Here is a 10,113-nt window from a genome sequence, read left to right on the forward strand (position 1 = left end):
GGCGTTCTTTGTAGATGTCATTCATGAAGTAGATATTTGTAATTGTGTTGATTTATAAAGTGGAAATGCTGGTCCTCACTTTGTCAGCAACCCAGTCCTCAGTATGCAGCAAGTACAAGAATGTGTGTGTGTGTGTGTGTCAATCAGCTGCTCACCTGGTCTTCGCCTCCGACACACCTGGTTCCAATCTCCTCATCAAGCTCCCTATAATCTACAGCAGCTCTCCTCCCACTCGTGACCAGATTGTGGTAACACTGCCAAGCTGTTTCAGTAGTGTCTTTGCATACGCTTGTTAAAATTGTGATCCTGTTTTGCCGCACTAACTCTCCACTGCTGAGTGTTCCTGACCTACCATCTGCCTGATCGGTTGTGATGGAAATAAATCCTTAAACTTCATTCTGCTCCTGTCTGTCTTCTTAACAGTCCAATGTAACATAATCACTTCAAGGCAAATGGAACAACAAAGCTATAGCAAAGTAAAAGTTTCAAAAGACTAATAAAAAAAAAAACTGATACTAATGCTACAAATCAGTAAAATGCTAATGCGACGTAAATAGCTGCTATCTCAATACTGCGTAAGAACTCAATAATGGTCTCAATCAGTAAGTCAGATGACACAGAGACAAACAACCACCCACTCTCACACCTACGGTCAATTTAGAGCGTCCAATTTACCTAATCCCCAAATCTGCATGTTTTTGGACTGGGAGGAAGCTGGAGAATACATGCAAACTCCATGCAGAAAGGCTCTTGATCTGACTGGGTCATGAACCTGGGTCTTGTACTAACCACTATGTTTTGAGATGTTTTTGGGCTCTATTTGTCAGTGTTGTGGATACAATATAAACGTGTCATTGAAAGGTTTAGATGATGAGTGCTGTGGTTTTAAAGGTCCCATATTATGCAAAATCAACTTTTTCATCATGTAAATCCTTATATTTGGGACTCTGGAGGTCCTATCAGTCAACAAAGTGTGAAAAAAAGATGACTCACTCGTGTTTTTGTGGTCCTCCTCAGTCTAAGTACAGGAGATGAAACACGCGATGTTGACTTCCGCGCTCACTGGGACGTCACAATGCGCAAAATTCCTGGAATTGTTGTCTCGCGGAAAAAAAACAGAAATTGCGAAAAGTTCTATTCTTGGCTCCACAGTGCAGCACAGAGTCCTACGCAAACTTCCAGCCTCAGAGGATTTATCTGTCCAGTGGATACATGTTATATATGATGGCAATGTGTCTGCTAGAGCCTGCAAATGATCACTTTTCCTAAAGCTAACTGCTGTTAGCTCCCAGTAGCCTCTGTGGCTGATATCAATTGTTTTGGCAGGGTGATTGAACTGCTGTAGTGCTTCATTCTTATGGTATTTTGATTATGAGTCCTTTAAGAGAAAAGAAACAGTTCAGCATTAAATTGTGCTACTTGCAAATCATATATTGTAAAAGTTACATTTCAAAGCAAAGATTTATCATAATGATAACGCATACTCTCTGCAGGTAAAGTTTTTGGAGACAAAAAGGAGGGAAAAAATACATTATTAAGGCTCTACGACCTGTGTACTTCCTGGTTTCTTGATGTGATGTTTCTTGTCTCTTGGAGTCACCACATAATTGTAGATGTATGTATCATGTACTTCAAGAAATCCCTTTTTTAATTATTTGCTCACATTTTGGTCCTGCATCATATAAGATTGAGCAATGTGATCAATCCCAAATCTGAAGACACTGGTAAAGAACCCTCCTTTCATGATTTTTTTTCTTTTATTGAATTGAATTGAATTGAATCCTCTCTCTCTCTCTCTCACACACACACACACACACACACACACACACACACACACACACACACACACACACACACACACGCGCTGGGACGCTTGTTTTTTTTGGCTTCAAACTGGACAAAAAGTGCATCTGTCCAATCAAGCGCCTGCTGCACCCCACTGCTTCATGACCTCCTCCAAACCTCTGGCCCTTCACTGCAGTGATCCTGTTAATCTGAACAGGTCACAGACGGACACCAAGAAATCAGTCTTATGGGAGAATGCGTCACACCCATCTGCTGTGCATCATTCTTTTTTGATTACTGGCTATGGATTAGAAGACAAACCCATTCAGCATTGATGACAGTCCTTTGAGAAGCGACACAGCAGTTTTTATTCTCCGCTTCTTTACTCACCAGGACTTGTTTTGGGTCAGTTAATGCTATTAGATCTGTGTGTTACTCATTTTGTGGGAACCTAAATCTTTTGGCACAGTCACATTATGAAGACTTGTCTTCCATATGGGGACAAAAAAGCAAGCCTCCATAATGCCAATTATTACGTTTTGGGCGACGACAAGCCAGTAGTTGTTATGGTTAAGGTTAGAGTAAGTCTCCATGAAAGTAATCTAAGTCATTGCAATGTTCTGTGACGTCAAGGGAACCAGACTTGTTGGATGTACTAAGGAGAATAACAGATTTACAGGGATTAGGCCTTTGGCAGTAAGAAAAACTTGGTGTGGCACCATCAGATACATGATCAGCCTTTAATCTTACTGCAGCTGAAAGGGCTATGGGGGTGGAAAGGGCACTGCTTTTGTGTAATTGTTTTGAAATCTCTGGGTTAGAAGGTGGCCTTAAGTATTCACTGAGCGATTTGTCTGCCGTTTGTTGTCGTCATTTAATACAAATTGATTTGTTTTTCTCCCCGAGACAAATACCGGCAGATTGCAAGACAACAAAAGGAGACGTAAAGACGTGCGTGAGGTTGCGTCTTTGGCTCTGAAGCAATTACGCAACAACAGCAAGCGGCTGGCGGCTTCTGTGATTTGAAACACGTGATGTGATGCGGTGTGGTGTGATGTGAACAAAGTGCATTATCACACTACTATCAAACTATGTCTTTATTAGAGAGAGAATGAGAAAACTAAAACGTGTATACATGAGCAACCAAGTAGTAACGTTTTAATTTTTTTGTGATTAAAAAACGACATAATGTTCAATAAATATACAAATACTCATCCATGGCTTCATGCAGTTTGAATTAACAATTCAAATTGACAGACATTTCAGGCTGATCCACTGAGGCTGATGGAAATGCAGACGTTTGGACGACCAGTTATTGATGGGAAACTCCAGACAACACAAGTGCTCAATGAATTTCCTCAAAGCAAACTCCAGCCAAAGCCAAAGACGTATTATGTGTTGCTGTTGCAATGTAAATGTTATGTAATCCTCACGATCTTTCTCTGTTGTCTAAATCAGCCTCACACAGAGACCAAACATGTGTTGCAGCATCTCTCTCTCTAGCTCTAGCTCGCTCACACACACACAACCAGATTACATAATCCCATTGTAGAGCATATCACTCATGGGGGTGCGGGGAATAAATAAAAGCAAGGAATACAGTTTACGTCTGTAATCATTAATCTAACATCACTGCTTTCATCTTATCACCTGTTTATATCGCAGGCCATTACAGATTAAGACTCTAAAATGTTCTCACTATGGGACGTCCTCAAATCACCTTTGTCTGTTAAATCTTGCTGAGCTGGTTCGAATGACGCCAAACTTGTATGTGCATTTCTGCAGAAACGTCCAGCCCAGCGTGACTAACCGAGGAGAAACTAAACGCTTCCCTATAACTCGACTGGTCCTCTCTCTTATGTTCATCAAAACACGCCTGACATGACAACATGACAAAACTTGGGGTGAGATTACAGTGACACACACTGGGTGTGTATTGCCCACAATTCCCTGAGCAGGGTGTGTCACTGCATATGGAACACAAGTGCATTCACACTCGAGTACTTGAAGTGCTTACTACTTCTACTCCATTGTAAAAGAAAACATGTGTTTGCCAGTGTCTCTGTGAGTAACCTTTCATATACAAATCATTTAAAAAAAAGAGAGAACTAACGCCCCGTTCACCTGGGCATTAACATGCGTTTTGGATAATCCCAATCACAACGGTTGTCTCTAATTTCAAGTGTGATGCAACCAGGACGCTCCTATTCTTTTTGTACACAAATCTGTCCTTAGGCCACCAATATGTGGTGTGTGACAGTACTCAAGACAAGAAATCTGGAAAACTATGCATTCGCCCGCGAACCCTCATGTGGAGGATAAAGCGGTAGAAGATGAATGAATGACTGAAGTAATCGTAGCAGAAACTGACCGGTCCTCTGTCCCTTATTTCAAATCCCAGAAGGTGTTTTTATTTTGATAAACTGCACAATAAAGTGGTCTTTTCTAAAGTGGTCTTTTACTGAGACCAGTCCAAAGCATATACTTTTGCTATCATCATGCTCTTTATGCAGCATCTTAATATGTCTCAGAGAGAAATACCTTTATTGTTTGCATGTTGGAAATTTGAAGTCGTTGAATGCACCTACGTGCCTTATCAAGACTGAGGTCATACATAAAGGAGAATTCTTATTGTTGTCTCCATGATGAAGAAACAGACTGACATTGTAGTTTGAGCCCTGAAGCTGAAGTTTATGCTTATGCGTGCAATTAAAGGGAGGTGGAAAAAAAAAGGTCAACATGAATCCTGGAGGAATAAGCATTCTGTTTGTTCTGTTTTAAAAAAACAATAGTGAGAGGGGTTCAATAGGGGAAACAGACAGACGGGCCTCTCCTGTCTTAACTGGTCAGGACCAGAAACATGTGGATATGTGAACAAAGAAAAACAAAGCATTGGTGCTTTTTTACGCTCTGGACAATCATTGTCATTCTCTGGACATGAGGAGATCACTCCCTCCCCGTAAGCAACAACAACGGACTTTACCCAGAGTGTTTGTCTTAAGCTGAGTACAGTTCTGTCTTACAGCTGTTTGTGTGTCGTGCGCTGTTATTGGATAGAGCTCAGCTGAGGGGAAGAACGATGATTGTGCGTCCAGTTTTACAAGCAGTTTAATGAGATTTTTCACACTGTAAATGATTGTATCACAAAGTATTAATCGTGTAATGCCTTTCTTTCTTGTGATAGTTTGAGCTAAGAAGTAAGTGAGATTTAAGAGCAAAACATTCAGATATCAGGATGTAGTATTATTATTATTATTAGAACTCAACCATTTCTTTGTCCGCACATATTTAATGGTGATATCAGGCCAAAACAACTGCACAGTGCAGTACATAGTATTTACATTGCACCAAGGCAAGTAGGAGTTCATATTCACTGCTACGTTCATTCACCACAAAGTGAATGCAATTAATTGATAAACAGCAGACATCACCTTATAAAGTCTGGTGTTTATGCTAATGCATCTGGAGTTAGGTGTTATTATCATGTCTAATGCAGAAAACCTGTCAAATGTGGCTCATTATATCATTTGTTGCACCACTATCACACAATAATTGGAGTTTATGTTTTACTGTGTTTTATTGAGTATATAGTATGTAGTATGTATTATGTGCACATTATCCTGGTATTCCGATACTCGCATAATGCAAGCAGTATTTAACTACAGCATATCAACATGCTTCCATAGTTCTTTCATTATTTCTACAGTCACTATCACTGATGTCACATCCAACCAGAGAATGGATTCAGAGAGTGTAAATCTTTGCCAAGGCTGCTCAGTTTCTGTATCATCACCAAAATCTAATAATTTCTTCTATGGGCCAAAAACACAAACACATAACCTTGTTAGCAGAGGCAATAAAACTGTTAAAGTACCATGTGGAATATTTGTGCCATATGCTGCTCAGTTCAGCATGTGTAGTCACTGATCCAAATATAAACTTTGCCAAAGGACACGGCGTGGATTTCTTCCTGTAATTTGTAACTTGAAAATTAGCCACATACACACGTATGCATTACATCTCAGGTTAGTTTGTTTCTTCTCTGTTAGTTTGACAACAGATCCAGGTGTGAGCATGCTGTCTATGGAGGGTCTCAAAACACAACTTCTGTTTACAACCGTGATATACAGTACATGTGTGTTACACTTACTCACCTGCAGGGGGACCCAGAGTGTGGGCAAGAGCAATGATTGTTCATGGAAAACACAACCAAACTGCATTGACCCAAACTCTCTCCAAGCTTTGGTTTAACAATAAATTATACATTTAAAAGGAACATAGCTCTGGGGGAAAAAGTAAATAAGTTAATAATAAAGCCAGAGAGTATAAGTGTAGTTTATTTAAAAAAAAAAAAAAAGGCTTCAGTTTGAGGAGCTTGTGCATCAGACTGCCTGTAATCATGAAGAGAGGATGTCAGGAGAAATCTGCAGCTAAGCAGGTACACGATTGGTTATTATTCCATAAAATATGAAAATAAGTCTGTAGTTGATAGAAAATTAAAGGGAATCCATCAGGAAGTCACTCCCCACTTTTCCCTACAGAGAAAGCCACAAATATTGTTGAAAAGAAACTCCTGTGTGTATTTTTTTTTTTTCTTTTCCGCTACCTTATTGACAACCTGCTTGCTCTGATTATTTGCTCAGTATAACATCGTGACAGGCAGCAAAGCAAATGTTATGTAGTAAAATCTAATTTGCCTCCTTGAGGATTTTAATTAGATTAATGTCACGTTTGATTAGATGGTGAACTGTAAAACAGGTCAAAATGAGACACAGGTCACTTTAACTTCACTCTACAACATGTCAAGAAGTTTGGAGCCAAATGCTGCTTTGGTGAAAGGAGGCCTATGTTTCCTATGTACATGTTTCCTCCATGCAAACAATACATCTTATTATTATAGTCATGAACTGTACCGGTTATTATGTACTAGTCTTTTCTCGTGACAGGAAAATAAGTGCTTTTATTTAGGTCAAGTACTTAAATATTGTACTTAAATACGCAAATATTGTACTCGCGCTGCAAATATCTACTAACTCTTTGCTGTCATCATAAGCTGCTGGTGTTGTTGTTGTTGCTTATCAAGTATTTGCTTGGCACAAGTGTTCATTCACTGGCTAAAATGACCTGAAACATTAACGTGTTTGTGGGTAAGTGTTTTTAAATAGACTGAATGACCACCATGTGATCGCATGTCCTACATAAACCAGTTTTGGTTGATATTTTTGATCAGTCTAACTGGATAAACATCACTAAATTTCAGTTGGAACACAGCTTTTTTTCCCCCGTCCTGTTGTTGCATCACATCATGGAAAAATACACAGAAAGTGGAAGTGGGGGGTTTGGGCGGGTATGGGGGTCAGCTTTTGTTTTGTGTTTAAAAAAGGGGACGACCCCCCGCAGATAAATCAGCAAGAGGCGTTCAGGGGAGAGGGGGGAGCTTCTTGAGTGTGTGGTTGTGGAAGAGTACTGGCATCTGTCCAGCCATTTAAGTCATAGAGTGTCTGAACAACAGGGAAACTGAGCAGGACTGTTTGTGACCGGAACAGCTTGTGAACTAAAGCCACATTTGGTCAGTTATGATCCCATTGCTCAAGCAGAAGACCAAAGTTTTTGGCAACATGTTTTTTGCGGAAAGGAGAATTTTAAAGCATCAGAGCAAGAGAAGTGTTTACTCAAGGGGCAAATCATTTATATTCCGATTCTGTGCAGCAGTCCAAGTATGACTACAGTGCAACAACCCACCTGTCCAACCTTTTATTTTTAGTTGTGGGATTATAATCTTAGCACACCTGCCTTTGCAGTAAGAAGACCCAGGTTTGTGACCCGGTCGGAACAAGGGCCTTTCTGAGAGTTTGCATGTTCTCCCTGTGTGTGTGTGTGTGTGTGTGTGTGTGTGTGTGTGTGTGTGTGTGTGTGTGTGTGTGTGTGTGTGTGTGTGTGTGTGTGTGTGTGTGTGTGTGTGTGTGTGTGTGTGTGTCTGTGTGTGTGTGTGTGTGTGTGTGTGTGCAGTCTGAAAACATGCAAAATGAGAGGTGTGAGTGTGAATGGTTGTTTGTCTCTATGTATGGCTCTGCAATGGACTGGCAATCTGTCCAGGGTGAACACTGCCTATCGCCCTATATCAGCTGGGATTGGCCCTCATGTGGAGTATAAAGTGGTAGAAGACGGGTGGATGGATTATAACCTTAAAACATAAACAGATATTTGCTTTTACTTGGTTAAATAGGAAGAAGAGGAAAGAGAAGAAAGATTGATAGTCCAACCATTTATTCCACTATACACACATGAGCACATTCATTCATTCATACATCTATCTGCCTTTATAATAAATAGTAAATATAAAAACAGAGCATCAGAATCGTAAAAACTTCAATGCATACAAGATAAAATAATATGCTCAGCAGTAAATCTGTCAACAATCTACTGCCTCCTCCATGAAGAATTGTCTGCAGACTGACTGTAGCTGTGCTGCAGCACTACAGTCAGAAATGTGTCACTGTGTCATACAGTACATAGAGACGTGACCAATCGGAAGGCAGGTAAGACTGAAGTGGCTGAATCAGCTCGAGCAACAGCCCAATCACACCGCAGCATTCAGCCAGTCAGGATGCCTTCAGTCCAAGCCTAGTGTGTGTGTGTGTGTGTGTGTGTGTGTGTGTGTGCGGACATGCAGCAGCCTTGGTGTTCTCTTCCTCTGCACACAAGGCTGAGCGAGAACATGTGTTTCCAAGAATTCCTGTGACCATGTGTGATTATTTTTTGTTTCTCTTGTGCAAGTGAGCGTGAGTGTTGAGAGCATGTGTGGGAGTCGGACCTGCAAAGAGGGGGTTCTAAGCTTTTCTCCGAAATTTGGATTTAGCTTCTGGTGAAACCACGCTCACGTAAACAACTATATTTTTGTCACTGTGATCTCAAAGAAACACACGCACCCATTTAGATCATTATTATTATTATTATTATTATTATTATAAGTCGTAGTAGTAGTATCTCATATTGCAAATAAATTAGTCATGAGACAATATGTAGTCCTTGTGTTTTCTCTGCATCACCTGCAGAAATGGTATGAAGTAATTCTATGCTGTTTTGCAAAGATCATCATTCTCTCCATACTAATGACTTAGTATGGAGAGAGGTCGGTTCCCTTCTTCTTCTTTCGCTCCAGAGCTTACGCTGGTTTGAACTAGTATGATGTGTTACACAACAAGACAACACGAGGAAGGACATTCGTGCAGTCCACTGACAGCAAAGCCATTCCATCCATTCCATCCATCCATTGTCTGTCGCTTTATCCTCCAACTGAGGGTCGCAGGGGCTGCTGGTGCCAATCCCAGCTGACATAGGGCGAAGGCGGGGTCACACCCTGGACAGGACAGTCCATCGCAGGGCCAACACACAGAGACAAACACACATTCACACACCTATGGTCAATTTAGAGTGTCCAATTAACCTCTGCATGTTTTTGGACTCAGAGAAAACCACAAAATGATGCTCAGTGCACACATTTTATTTCACATCCATGTCACATACTGTTTTTTATAATATTTAGAAACATACACCGTTGGTGTGTATTTGCTCTTCCTGATTCTATAGTGTGAGTGGTCATGAACTGACAGCAGGGAGGGGGGGGGGGCTATGGTGCAGTCCCATTTATGAGACCCCATTTCATGCTTACATAAGAGGGATATGTTTTTTTTTCTCACTCCAGACGAGAGCCACCACGATCCAGCCTGAACGATCCGGTGGTTGTCATAGCAACAAGCCAGCATCTCTCTCTGTCTGTGTCCAGTGCACCCCCCCCCCAGCTATCGTTTGAGCTCTCCAGGCAGGAGGGAGTTTGGATCCTCTTTACAAACTGAAGTTCATAATTAAGACTTAAAGCAGTTAAGTGGAAGATGGTGACTGGGTGTGTGCATATATATATATATATATATATATATATACACACATATATGTGTATATTAATGTTCTGCCTTTTCATGTGTCTACAGGGGCGTAACAAATGGGGTGGGTGGATGGGCTGGGGAAGAAGAACATAATGTCCCTGGCTGTGCCTGGGAATGTTGACTAGGAATACTAGGAGCTGACTACCACTCAGTAATTTTCCATGAATGGTCAAGTCAGGTTGCAGTTGTAGCCATTCGTCTGGACTGCTCTCCTTGTCCTTGTCCCAGTGTACAAGCACTAGCACGGAGTCGTTTTATTGAATAAAGTGTGGCCGCCTCCACTGCGCTATGTGGCGAAATTTGATTTATTACAGTTGGTCTAACGTGTACATGTACACAATCAATGGTTTTTCCTGTAACGGCATGTGAATGTACTGAATTACTG

The sequence above is a fragment of the Microchirus variegatus genome (assembly GCF_963457635.1).
Source record: "Microchirus variegatus genome assembly, chromosome: 5".
Lineage (NCBI taxonomy): Eukaryota > Metazoa > Chordata > Actinopteri > Pleuronectiformes > Soleidae > Microchirus > Microchirus variegatus.